We start from the raw sequence: 14,627 nt of genomic DNA, 5'->3' as shown, positions 1-14,627 counted from the left end.
TTTCCTTATTTCTGATTTTCAGCTTTTGAAGATTGTTGGTTTATCTGTTGTGTATTTCAAATGCTGGGCAGCATCAGTCACTCAGAGATCTTGCTTTTAAATCCTGGACTTGTGTAAAGTGTAAATAGAGTTGAATAGATACTGGTATGTGTCATTTACCTATTTTAGGGGTAAATTGGGCGCAATAGTGTCAAATTTAGCAATGGAAGCAGTCATATCATTAATGGTATGACACCCAAACTAACAGAAATGTCAATGGCCAATAATGAGATTATTTCCATTCTATTTCAATTGTTATGTCTTGTATAAATACACTTCCTGACACCCCAACTCTTTCCAACATCTACAAGGCCCTGGATCTGGGCAGCTCCACGGTGGCACAGTGGTTAGCACTGCTGCCTCACAGCGCCAGAGACCCGGGTTCAATTCCCGCCTCAGGCGACTGACTGTGTGGAGTTTGCACGTTCTCCCTGTGTCTGCGTGGGTTTCCTCCGGGTGCTCCGGTTTCCTCCCACAAGTCACAAAGACGTGCAGGTTAGGTGAATTGGCCATGCTAAATTGCCCGTAGTGTTAGGTAAGGGGTAAATGTAGGAGTATGGGTGGGTTGCGCTTCGGCGCGTCAGTGTGGACTTGTTGGGCCGAAGGGCCTGTTTCCACACTGTAATGAAATGTAATCTAAAAGAGGCCCTGGATCTGGGCAGCTCCAGTAGTAAACAAGAAGTCCAACACCATGCAGGACAGAGCAGCCTGCTTGATTGGTATCGCATCCACCACCTTCCACATTCTCTATGAATATGTTCTCAAGGAGGCAGTTCACCACCACATTCTCACAGCCCATTGGACCATAAAGGCTGGCTTAGCCAACCAATCATACTCTTCGAACAAGTAAAGATATAACCACAATCTTGCTCCAACACTGCAATTGTTCATGATCAAATATAAGCAGTTCTGTCCACATGGTCAGAGGTCTGCCAGCAACACCTATGTGTAGTGGTAGTGTCCATTACCTCATAAATAAGACTTTCCACATTTGCTGCAAGTACCCTTAGGTTTCCCAGTGCTCTTCAACAGACCGGGCTTTCAGTGAACTTAATGGTGGGTGAAAAACAGCATTTTAAGAGGCAAACGATTTCACAATGACCAGTTCATAAGCAATCCAACTGCGTTTAAACAAATTTCCTGGACACACAATGACTTTTACTGCTATACTGATATGACTGTCCCCAAAATCTAGTGCACCACATCATGGATCTGTGTTTTGCAATACAACCAATACTAAAATGACAAACTGTTTTGGCACCTGCTAAAGCCAGCAAAGAATGAACCGCTGACCTTCCCTTCCAAAGCACCTTTACAGGGACCTAGCTTTTTACTGAGAAATGGCTGTAACTCTTTTCAAATTGTATGATGATGGGGATATCTTAATGCAAGTTAGTGCAAGTACACATCCAAACACCTCATCTACTGTGACCATTGCTCTCGATGTGGTCTCCTCTACATTGGGGAGACAGGACGCCAACTCGCGGAACATTTCAGGGAACATCTCTGTGACGCAAGCACCAAACAACCCCACTGCCCTGTGGCTGACCACTTCAACTCCCCCTTCCACTCTGCCAAGGACGTTCAAGTCCTGGGCCTCCTTCACCACTAAATCCTAGCCACCTGACTCCAGGAGGAAGAACGCCTTGTCTTCCACCTTGGGACCCTCCAACCACATGGGATCAATGTCAATTTTACCAGTTTCCTCATCTCTGCTCCCCCCACCTCATCCCAGATCTAACCCTCCAATTCAGCACCACCCTCTTGAACTGTCCCACTTGTCCATCTTCCTTCCCACCTATCACTCACCCTCTGATAAAACCATCACCCTCCCCCCACCTGCATCTACCTATTGCCTTCCTAGCTATCTTGCGTCCCCAGCCCTAATCCCCTCCTATTTATCTCTCAGCCCCCTTCCCCCACACTCCCACCCCCGGCCCCACAAGCCTGATGAAAGGTTTATGCCCAAAACATCAACTCTTCTGCTCCTCGGATGCTGCCTGACTGGCTGTGCTTTTACAGCACCACATTTTTTGACTCTGATCTCCAGCATCTGCAGTTCTCATTTTCTCCTAGTCGCAAGTATATCTATGCCAAATTGGATCATAGCTTGACTCCAGTCCATAAAGTTTCAGTGACCATTTACAATTAACCTCAAGGAAATGACATACTCCCCTGTTCCCATGCTGTCTCGCTGTTCATCATCACCAGGAGTGAGAGACAAAAAGGAGACCTGGAGTGCAGTGATCAGAGAGGTAGAATATGGCCTGGCGAGTAGGGCACTAAATAGGAAAATGGAGGGATCTTGAGGAGCATTGAGTGGGAAAGTGGAGGGGAGCGGGAGATTGAGCTAGTGGAGATACCCCGTGGAGTTCTGACTGGGAGGACTCTAAGCACAGGAGACAGGGCCTTGAGGGGTGAGATTTCCTTTGGTGTTCCTGGCACTGCCAATGCATAGATGGGTGTCGATGTTGTCAGCTTTAGACTCTAGGTGCACATCACCAATCTCCTATGCCACTGTGCTGGCATCATTAGGTTTGCCGTTATTAGACACATTGCCAAGGTATCATGTACCATTGCATGTATTGACCTTACTATTCATCTGTTTCCTTTTATTCAAACAAATAATCTCTTACCAGATGACCAAATGTTATGCTAATCGCTGTTCTTTTACAAGGGATTGCTCATTTCTCAATGCCATCAAACATTTCCCACTTCTCAAGGGTGAAGACAGAAGGTAAGCTTGGCCACTAGGAGATGTGGCTTTGGCGGAGATTTCTGTGTGAAAATGTGACATGCCACAAGAAAGAACCGAGCAAGAAAGAGGAAAATAATTGAGCACAGCTCTCGACCTCTTAAAGAAACTGCCTCAATATGTGAAATCTTCTGGGCCTGGTTTGCTGTGCGACTTGGAACAAGTTGACAGGTTTCTATGCAATCATTCAGCTGTCTTTGCTGAAGTTAGCTCTTAAAGTAATTTAAAAAACTGAATCCAGAAGTTCTGAGGAAGGTTCACCGCACCCAAAACACTAATTCTGATCTTTTGTTTTAAGATTCCTTACAGTGTGGAAACAGGCCCTTCGGCCCAACCAGTCCACACCGACCCTCCGAAGAGTAACCCACCCAGACCCATTTCCCTCTGACTAATACGCCTAACACTACGGGCAAGTTAGCGTGGCCAATTCACCTAACCTGCACATCTTTGGAGTGTGGGAGGAAACCGGAGCACCTGGAGGAAACCCACGCAGACACGGGGAGAATGTGCAAACTCCACACAGACAGTCGCCCAAGGCTGGAATCGAACTTGGGACCCTGGTGCTGTGAGGCAGCAGTGCTAACCACTGAGCCACCGTGAAGATTTCTCTTCACAGATACTGCCAGACCTCCTGAGATTTTCCAGCAACTTCTGTTTTTCTTTCAGAAGTCCCAAGTAGCTTTTCATCTTCAAGCTGTTGGTTACTCTTTCTTTTGTTGCTCAGTTCAAGGCACTTTGTTCATATAAAGGGTGTTGAACATTTACTTTTGATAAAGGGGCACTGCCGTGTGTGAAATGAGCTGAAATCTGCCACTCTATATTCCCATATCTACTAGTCAGCCACACTGCTCTTCTCAAGGAATTGTTTAGCAATACTGTCAAAGATTTGCAGATGTGCTGAGGTGATTGTACATTGCACTCTCAACTCCATGTTCTGCAGAGTAAGGTGGTCCAGCTCTCTGTCAAGATTACACTCTCCCATTCTCGCATGTCTGGTGTGTTTCCATCACTTGCCCAGAGACAGCCAGGTGGTATGGGATGAACAGTGACTTCAGAACCCTAGCTACAGACATGGGAGGCCATGGCCAAGTGGTATTATCGCTAGACTGTTCATCCCAAGACCCTGGAAATGTTCTGGGGACCCAGGTTTGGACCCTTTTATGTAATTGCTGTAGGTATAACTCTGTTGTAGATCAATTCATTGCAAATGGTTACCTATGTTATTAGCAATGACTGCACTTCAAAGAATACGACATTGGCTGTAAAGTGTTGTGGGAGGTCCTGAATTCAAGACAGACATTGTATAACTTATTAAATTTTATTAAACAAGTGTTTGATTGACCTGTTGACCAGTCAGAGGAGCACCTGAATTGTTTTAGCATTCAAGGCTATCGCCCTAATGTGGGAAACTGAACTAGTGCAGGATATGATATATTTTTGGCAGTATAGACTCAAAGGGCCGAAGGGCCTCTACTGTACTGTATGCTTCCATGATCAACACTCATGAGGTTTCTTCAATCCAAAAATAGCCAGCTCTTGGGGAGGTGGTGGCAGGCCTGAGGAGCAGGGGTCTAGTTAGAATCAGCAAGTTACTCGGCAAGGCCAGAGACCAGTCTGCACTGTGCGAGTCTTCATGTCAACCCACTCCTGTGAAATATCCTGTCCTGTCACGTTAATCTCACAAACACCCTATCATGTACATGGGTTGTCAGTTGCTGAATGGGTGGTGCCGAGAACAGAGGTGAGCATTGCTATTGTATTCTTACAGAAACGTTATGAGAGAAAAGAAAAGGTGGCAGATATTGAACGAGTGAACATTAGTGCATGTACTGATTCTCATTCACATACAGGTATGTTGTGACGGACCATGAGTGCATATATTAATACTTACTTATAAATATAAACTGACAAAGCCATTATTACAGTGAATATACAAGGTTAATTATGAGTTTTAAATCCACAAGGACAACACTAAGGCATCTATTAGGGGTTAACTTCCCTCAACTCCTCGTGGATGCCTTAGTGTGGTCTTTGTACATCTAACAGCCAAAGGATTCCATTTGCACAATTTCATGAACAATGCTCCCCAATCCGATGTAACCACACAGCACAGAAAGAGACCATTCATCACATCATGTCTCTTCTGATTTGCTGAAATAAATGATGCCATTGTTTCCAGTCCCTTGTTGTTTCCCAATAGCCCAGAAATATGTCAATTGCCCCTTTTCAAAGTTATTGTTGAGTCTGCTGCCACCATTCATTCAGGCACTACAGTTAGCAAACCAACCCATTTCTAACAAGTAGACATTTCAAAGTTTGGGAGAAGATTTGGAGCTCAGGTGCTCGTCGTTGTGGTTCTGTTCGCCGAGCTGGGAATTTGTGTTTCAGACGTTTTGTCCCCTGTCTAGGTGACATCCTCAGTGCTTGGGAGCCTCCTGTGATGCGCTTCTGTGATCTTTCCTCCAGCATTTGTAGTGGTGTGTCTCTGCCACTTCCGGTTGTCAGTTCCAGCTGTCCGCGGCAGTGGCCGGTATATTGGGTCCAGGTCGATGTGCTTATTGATTGAATCTGTGGATGAGTGCCATGCCTCTAGGAATTCCCTGGTTGTTCTCTGTTTGGCTTGTCCTATAATAGTAGTGTTGTCCCAGTCGAATTCATGTTGCTTGTCATCTGCGTGTGTGGCTACTAAGAATAGCTGGTCGTGTCGTTTCGTGGCTAGTTGGTGTTCATGGATGCGGATCGTTAGCTGTCTTCCTGTTTGTCCGATGTAGTGTTTTGTGCAGTCCTTACGTGGGACTTTGTACACTACATTGGTTTTGCTCATGTTGGGTATCGGGTCCTTCGTTCTGGTGAGTTGTTATCTGAGAGTGGCTGTTGGTTTGTGTGCTGTTATGAGTCCTAGTGGTCGCAGTAGTCTGGCTGTCAGTTCGGAAATGCTCCTGATGTATGGTAGTGTGGCTAGTCCTTTGGGTTGTGGCATGTCCTCGTTCCGTTGTCGTTCCCTTGGACATCTGTTGATGAAATTGCGCCGGTATCCGTTTTTGGCGAGTACATTGTATAGGTGTTCTTCTTCCTATACAAGAAGGACCTTCAGGTGCTTTTTCCTGAAAAAGTAAACTAGCTCAAAAATTTGAAGAGCAGGTTAAGCAAGCAATTTCACCCTTGTAATTACGCAGTGGCTAAACGAGTAGCAGTTTTCACTGTCACAATACCACTTGGGGGACAATGGCCCAGTGGCACTATTGCTAGACTATTAATCCAGCAGACCCAGGCAATGTTCTAGTACCTTGGGTTCAAACCTTACTATGGTAGGTCGTGGAATCGGAACTCAACAAAAAAAATCTGAGATTAAGAGTCAAATTATGATCATGAAACTGTTGTCGATTGTTGGGGAAAAGCCTATCTGATTCACTAATGTCCTTAGGGAAGGAAACTGCCATCCTTACATGGTCTGGCCCACACATGACTCCAGACCCACAGCCAATGTGGTTGACTCACAGTGTTATCTGGGCAATAGGATATGGGCCAGTAATGCCCATGACCCTGAATGAATTTTAAAATAGTTAAAGAAGAGGTTGTACCTCCCACACAATTGAGCAAAATCATATATACATTTCAGAGCCAGTGTAATGCCAAGAATTTGGACTATACTTTGTGATGATTGGCTGATCAAATTAAACAGCATGATCCTTCAGTGGTTTGTAATATGAAGACTACAGACCATATTCAACCAGCCCAATACCCAAAAACAAAGCAGAATGAGAATGGTTAATTGTGATTTTATGATTGGGCAGCATTTGCAGAACAAGTTTGCAAATTGTCTCCTTTTATGATTGCTAGAAGTGACATGTATTCATATGTTGTCTGTAAACAAAAAGAATATTTTCAAGTGATGTACCTATTTTGGATTTATCCAAGCTGCCTGTAGTTATTCATTATTTCTGCAAGATGATGATACAGCCAGAGCTGACTTACCAACTTTTCTTCTGTAGTACAAATTGTGATTGTGTGAATTTTGGCGCTCCTGTGTTTGTTCTGATGGGGGGACGATGAAAGATTTCAACAGCTTTTCTCTCTGTTCAGTGATGCTTAAGTTCTGCACAACTAAGTGATTGACTGAGATATTGCAGAGTGTCTGGATTGGAATATTGTGGAGTGTCTGGATTGGAATATTGTGAAGAGTCAGGATTAGAATATTGTAGAGTGTCTGAATTGGGATATTGCAGAATGTCTGGATTGGAATATTTTAGAGTGTCTGGATTGGAATATTGTGGAGTGCTTGGATTGGAATATTGTGGAGTGCTTGGATTGGAATATTGTGGAGTGTCTGGATTGGAATATTGTGGAGTGCTTGGATTGGAATATTGTGGAGTGCTTGGATTGGAATATTGCAGAGTGTCTGAATTGGGATATTGCAGAGTGTCTGGATTGGAATATTTCAGAGTGTCTGGGCTGGGAGAATGTACTTAAAGCTACCCTCATACTGTCAATGTTTTGAGGAAATGATGCTTGCATTGTTCATTTCTAATACGTAACCATGTACAAAATGCTATAATTTCTTGTAAAAACAAGCGAGTGGTTAAGCCTATCTAATAATAACAGATCTCCAGTCGCAGAATTATCTCGAGTTTCTCTAAAAGAACCGGTGTATATGAATTGTGATGTGCTTAGTGCTGCCTCTATGCAACATAGCTACTTACTAAGTGTGCTTGGAGTGTAACCTGTTCAATATCAAATCTCCTCTTAACATTTCCCCTTTCTCAATTTGCTAACACCTAAACTAATTCAATTAGTATCATGTCTAATCTGACAGCATCATCCAAATATCATCAGTCATTAATTTATGGAAAACCTATTTATAATCTTACACTGTAAAACACTCCTTCATTTCCTGTTTATCTCTAAATAATGCAATACCAGCTAAAAGGTCAGCGCATGAACATGTTTCCACATTCTAACTTCCCTGCATCTGGCTCTTTTCATTTTGCATTGCCTGATCGCATTTGCTCCTTTATTTCTCATGCTATCATACAGCGATACCATAATGTATCCTATAAACATAGCTTGGCCATGGCACATGCTGGAATTTTTGACAAGTAAAGAAAGAAAAGGATTTTGGGTCCAAAGAAAAAGGCTCTTTGTAATGCCTTGCACAACCATGGGACTAGGAATATATGAAAGGCAGAAACCAATTGGCAACATAACTAGCTCCTGCAGACAGCAATGTGATGACAACCGAATAATCTACCTTGGTGATGCTGATTGAGAGATGAATACTGACAAAGCATTTGGGGTTAAGTCCCAGCTGTGATGAGAGAAGGATGCAACCTGGGGTTAATATCACTTCTGAAAGATGGTACCTCCAACAGTCCAACACTCCCTCAGTATAGTCAGTCCCTGATTTACAAATATCCAACTTACGAACACTCCTGCTTACAAAAGTGATCCCACACAGGGGAATATTAATATTAATTGTAAAGATCCAACGTGTGAATGTTTCATTGTATTTAAGAACAGATATTTGAGATTGTCCTATATTGTGTTCCAAATTTTGTACAAGTCGACTTGCAAATAGACTCAAGCCCATTTAACATCCTGGCACAGCCTGTAAAGAATCATAGAATCCTGACAGAGTGGAAACAGGCCATTCGGCCCATCGTGTCCACATCCATCCTTCGAAAAGCATCCCACCCAGACCCATCTTATCCCTGTAACCCTGCATTTCCCATGGTTAATCCACCTTGCCTGCATATCCGTGGATACTCCAGGCAATTTGGCATGGCCAATCCACCTAACCTGTACTGCTGTGGAGTGTGATGGTTAATCTTTGTGCTCATGTCCTGGAGAGGGATTGAAATCTACAAATGTTCTGATTCAGAGAGTAGGAGTGTTACTCACTGGCCCATCCTATTTCTAATGGAAACAGGTCTTTTGCATGTGTGTAATGTATTCCTGGGATATTCAGAAACAAAGGAAGGTGAAAGTAAAGAGTAAGTGGGGCAGACCAAGTTCCTTCCATTCTTTTTTTCCCCAACAAGTGCATTGTAGGCTTTAGCTGTCTCTCTGGCCTCTCAGAGCCCTGGCCTATCTCTCCAGCCTCCCTGCTTCCCAATACCATCTACATAATCTCTCTACTTATTTATATCCCTGACTGATGGCAGGAGCCCCTGATGACAGAGGCTTGCACACGTTCACACGCCTGCCTCACCTCTGGTGCTTTGATGATCATAAACCTTCATGCTGTTCACTCACTTCTGTCTGTGTCATCTTATAGCAACAGGGCACGGGGAGAATTTTACTCCACGGACCTGTCTTGCCCCTCAATAAGCTTACAATTTAACTCCGGGGACCTTGAATAGTAACGCTAGGCTCAGGGGTGCTGTGTAGTGGGGCCGTAGGCCACTTTAGGGTCCAGGGTCTCTGATCTTGTTAACTCCACACACCTGCCTTTGCCTCATGCCCCTTTCAATTTATCTCATATTTCTAATTAACAATTGGCCTTGCAATAATTGTCATTTGTGGTAGAGAGTTCGAAATTTCTATCATGCTTCGTCATCAGAAATGTTTCCTATTTCATATTTTTCATATGCAGACGCACATTGACCACAACGTTCAGCTTTACTGCACTGTCATCTCTTTTCATCTTATCACGTTGCATGTTTAATATTCAGTCCGGGATGAGGCAACATTTCCTTCCTTGGGAAGGCGGAAGTCGTTGCCCTCAGTTTCCACGACAAATTCCATTCCCTGGGGACCTATCCCATGACATTTTGGGTCCACATGAACTGCAGCGGTTCAAAAAGGCAGCTCACTATTACCTTCTTAAGGGCACCCAGGCATGGCCAATCAACGCTGGCCCAGTCAGCCGTGCCTGCACCCCATGAAGGAATTGGAAAAAAAAAGTGGTATTAAATGTAGTCCTCAGTTTTAACACTTTTGGAGCCCGACATCTCCCACCTCCTACCTTCCACAGCCAGAAGTCACACGACACCAGGTTACAGTCCAACAGGCTTATTTCTAGCCACAAGCTTTCGGAAGAAGTAGCACTCCAAAAGCTTGTGATTTCAAACAACCTGTTGGACTATAACCTGGTGTCGTGTGACTTCTGACCTTGTCCACCCCAGTCCAACACCAGCACCTTCACATCATGGCATAAATATGACTTCATCCAAATCTCAATTACTCTGTGTATTAGGATGAAAGATGTATAATTATGTGTAATAATATAACTTTTGGATTTTGGCTTTCAAAATAGATGCAAGTGGGCATTGGTTATTTACGTGAAAGGTTTTGAAGAAAAATCAAGGTCAGACAGTCCTTTTGGAATAGTGAATTAACTCCAGCATTTGTCAGAAATCAGGTGACTGCAAGTCTTGGTGGCATTGATGATAAGATATTTACCTTGCTTGGTTTCTAACAGGTAGGACAAATGTTTAAAGCCATTAACTTTATTTTCAGTTCAGAAGAATCATGGATTGACCAATTTTTAAAAGCAATTCAGTTCAAAAACAGTACAGTTGAGTTCACAAGCAAGTTTAGTTTCGCTCCGAGAAGGAGTTCAGAACAGTTCAAGGAAACAGTTGCCTCATCACAAGGGTCTAGATTGTGCAGCTTCCAAACCAGGAGAGTTTGGTTAGAAATCTGCAGGTTATTAGAATGGAGAAAGGTTAGGCAACTGATCAGTTTGTCTTCACAGTCCACAGCAAAGAAACTATAAGGAGACAGTTAGGAAGAAACCTGAAAGTGAAACAAGGTGATGGGGCAGGGTGAGGGATTTCTCTGCACTTGTAAATCTGCAACACAGAGTGTGAGGAAATAGGATGAGATTTTATTTTGCTATGTGTTATTAAGATTATTCTATCTCTATTCCACATTTAGAAAACCTTTGACATCTGTCCTATATCTAACACCCCTCAATTTAAAGCTATGTCCTCTCATGCTATCCCTTACTATCTGAGGAAAAAGGCTCTCACTGTCCACCCTATGTAACCCTCTGATTATCTTATATGTCTCAATTAAGTCACCTCTTAACCTTCTTCTCTCTAATGAAAATAGCATCAAGTCCCTCAGCCTGTTGTCATAAGACCTTCCCTCCATACCAGGCAACTTCCTGGTAAATCGCCTCTGAACCCTTTCCAAAGCTTCCGCATCCTTCTGATAATGCAGTGACCAGAACTACATGCAATACTCCAAGTGCGAATGCACCAGAGGTTTGTACAGCTGCAGCATGACCTCGTGGCTTCAAAACTCAATCTCTCTACCAAATAAAGTTCTCTTAACAACACTATCAACCTGGGTTGCAACGTTCAGGGATCTATGTACATGGACACTGAGATCGCTCTGCTTATCTACACTGCCAAGAATCTTACCATTAGCCCAGTACTCTTTATTCCTGTTGCTCCTTCCAAGGTGAATCACCTCACATTTTTCTGCATTAAACTCCATTTGCCACCTCTCAGCCCAGATCTGCACCTTATCTATGTCTCTCTGTAACCTGCAACATCCTTTGGCACTGTCTGCAGCTCCACCAACCTTAGTGTCATAGCAAGTTTACTAACCCATCCTTCAACATCCTCATCGAGGTCATTTATAAAAATTACAAACAACAGGGGACCCAAAACAGATCATCGTGGTACACCACTAGTAACTGAACTCCAAGATGAACATTTTTCATCAGCCACCACCCTCTGTCTTTCAGCTCGCCATTTTCGGATCCAAACCGCTAAATCACCCTCAATCCCATGCCTCCGTATTTTGTGCAATAGCCTACCATGGGGAACCTTATCAAACACCTTACTGAAATCCATATACATCACATCAACAGCTTTACCCTCATCCACCTGTTTGGTCGCCTTCTCAAAGAACTCAATAAGGTTGTAAAGCATGACTTACCTTCACAAAATTGTGTCGACTATCCCTAATCAACTTATTCCTTTCTAGATGATTATAAATCTCTTATAACTTTTTCCAACACTTTACCCACAACCAAACTAAGGCTGACTGGTCTATAATTAACAGGGTTGTCTCTACTCACCTTTTTGAACAAGGGGACAACAGTTGCTATCCTCCAGTCTTCTGGCACCATTCCTGTAGACAATGATGACATAAAGATTGGAGCCAAAGGCTCTGGAATCTCCTCCCTGGTTTCCCAGAGAATCCCATGCCCCAGGGGATTTATCTATTTTCACACTCTCCAAAATTGCTAACACCTCCTCCTTATGAACCTCAATCTCATCTAGTCTAGTAGTAGTCTGGTCTATATCTCAGTATTCTCCTCGACAATGTCTTACCAATGAAAAATACTCATTTAGCGCTTTTCCTATCTCATCAGACTCCACGCACAACTTTCCACTACAGTCCTTAATTGGACCTAATCTTAATCTAGTCATTCTTTTAATCTTGATAAACCTATAGAAAACTTTAGGGTTTTCCTTGATCCTACCTGCCAATGACTTCTCATGTCCCCTCCTGGCTCTTCTTAGCTCTCTCTTTAGGTCTTTCCTGCTAGCTTGAAACTCTTAAACACCCTAACTGAGCCTTCATGTCTCATCCTAACATAAGCCTTCTTCTTCCTCTTGACAAGAGATTCAACTTCCTCAGTAAACCATGGCTCCCACACCCGACCGCATCCTCCCTGCCTAACAGGTACATATGTATCAAGGACACGCAGTAGCTGTTCCTTGAATAAGTTCCAGATTTCAATTGTGCCCATCCCCTGCTGTTTTCTTCCACATCCTATGTATCCTAAATCTTGCCTAATCCCATCATAATTGCCTTTTCCCCAGCTATAACACTTGCCCTGCACTATATACCTATCCCTTTCCATTGCTAAAGTAAACATCACTGAATTGTGGTCACTATCACCAAAGTACTCACCTACCTCCAAATCGAACACCTGGCTGGGTTCATGACCCAGTACCAAATCTAGTGTGGCCTTGCCCCTTGTTGCCCACTGTTGCCCAGTGTTGACCTTCCTGCACACACTGGACAAAAATTGACCCATCTGAAGCACTCGAACTATAGTATTTCCAAGTCAATATTTGGAAAATTAAAGTCTCCCATAACAACTACCCCTCTTTCAGTGACTTACCACCTTGTTCACTAAAGAAACATTTTAAAAAGTGATCTATCAAGCCAGTTTTCATTCTTCAATATGAATTGTTCAGTCTCACTATCAGCTGGGATCAGAACAGCATCCTCACCTGAATGAATTCCCATTCACACATTACCCATTGTGTTCACTAAATCAATCTGTCAACACCTCACTTTCAAAATGGTCAGTTTCATGTTCAAATCCTTCCATACCCTCACCAACTCTATATATAGCCTTCCAGCTTGACATTCCTCAGGAACTCGGCATACTTCCAACATTCAACTCTTCAGGATCTCTCAACTCTTTTACCTCATCATTGATGACTTTACTTTCTGCTGTGGAGAAACTGGGCTCTGAAATGCAACTCCTAAACTTCTCCCCGCCTCTGTATCTCCTTTAAGACACTCTTAAAGACCTACGTCTTGGCTGGATACCCATCATAATATCACTTTTTTTGGCAGTCTCGTGTATTGTCTGACCGTGTTCTTGTGAAGCACCTTGGGACATGTTGTTACAATAAAGGCACCTCATAAATGTAAGTTGTTGTCTACAGTGTCAATGAAATGGTGCTATAATGTTTGACAGGTTAGTGTTTAAGATGCAGAGATCTTGATCAACAGGACCTGAAACAGGGATTCAGGATTAGAAGCCAGTGTATTTGCATTGCATTCCATACTTTTCCTGTTTGTTAAAACACATTGGTGGAAAATCAAATTACCAAACAGTTCTGCATGGTGACATCTGCACCTGAATTCATAACAAAAAAAACACACACACATAAAACTCTGTTCCAGATTGCTCACAATTACTCACCATTCTTCAGAATGCATTCCCACTAGTGCAATGCCATACTTTTGGCAGCTAAATAGTTTTGGACTTAGATGCTGAATACTGTCCTCTCATTATTAGCATCAAGGTGGCTAGATTAGGTTGAGTATAGCTCGGGTTTATCTTTCATAGTGATGAGAATAGCAGTTCATCTGCAGGACAGGTCCTGACCTGTGTGAAACCTGATGGCTCTGGCCACTGAAGGGAGGGTGGAAGTACTGCCTGAAGGGATTGACTGTTCGACCCGATGGGTTTTCACACTGTCTTTCAGCTCAGATACTACTCAGATATTGGTTGATGTATGAATTGTAGCTCAGTTAGTAACAATTTGAATCAGAAAGCTGTCAACTTAAGTCTCACTCTTGAGGTTTGAGGACAGACATCTAGCGTGACAATTCAATGCAGTAAAGATGGACTATCAGAGGTGCTGGTTCTTGGATAAGCTGTTGAACTCATGCACTTGTCTGAAAAAGACTTAAAACCTTCTGCATGATTTTTCACAGAAGTATAGGGAAGTTCCCTGTGGCATTTCGCTGAGTGTTCAGCCCCAACCAATACGTCTAAATCCATTATGTGGGAGTTTGCTGTGTGTAAATTAGCTGTTGTGTTTCCTACATGAAAACATTTTGGGATGGTTGGAAAGGCGCTGCATTAATGTCAAAATGCTTGTATTCATTGAAGTTTATTTTCTGTAAAACTGGAAGAGACGAGAGACTTTCAATCATCAGTCTGGATACCATCACAGTTAAGGTGGAAAAGAAGGTGGGTTACTCCGTCATGTCAAACCATTCTTTAGACAGACTGTGATGTGGTTTTCCTTTCTGTTTAACTCCCTGTGGGTCCCATGAATATTATTACTGGTTTAGCTATGATTATCATGTAACTTTCCTTCCTAAAATAGTCCTCTGTTTA

At 43.1% G+C, this 14,627-nt stretch overlaps 1 protein-coding gene across 1 annotated transcript in view; it reads right to left on the bottom strand.

Annotated features, from left to right (window-relative positions):
- htr2aa (5-hydroxytryptamine (serotonin) receptor 2A, genome duplicate a) overlaps nt 1-14,627 on the bottom strand; it is a 453,098-nt gene that overhangs the window by 38,856 nt on the left and 399,615 nt on the right. The window lies entirely within an intron of this gene.

This window comes from Chiloscyllium punctatum, chromosome 15 (genome assembly GCF_047496795.1).
Source record: "Chiloscyllium punctatum isolate Juve2018m chromosome 15, sChiPun1.3, whole genome shotgun sequence".
Lineage (NCBI taxonomy): Eukaryota > Metazoa > Chordata > Chondrichthyes > Orectolobiformes > Hemiscylliidae > Chiloscyllium > Chiloscyllium punctatum.
The sequence above is the reverse complement of the archived record's forward strand: the minus strand, read 5'-3'. Positions and strand labels throughout refer to the sequence as shown.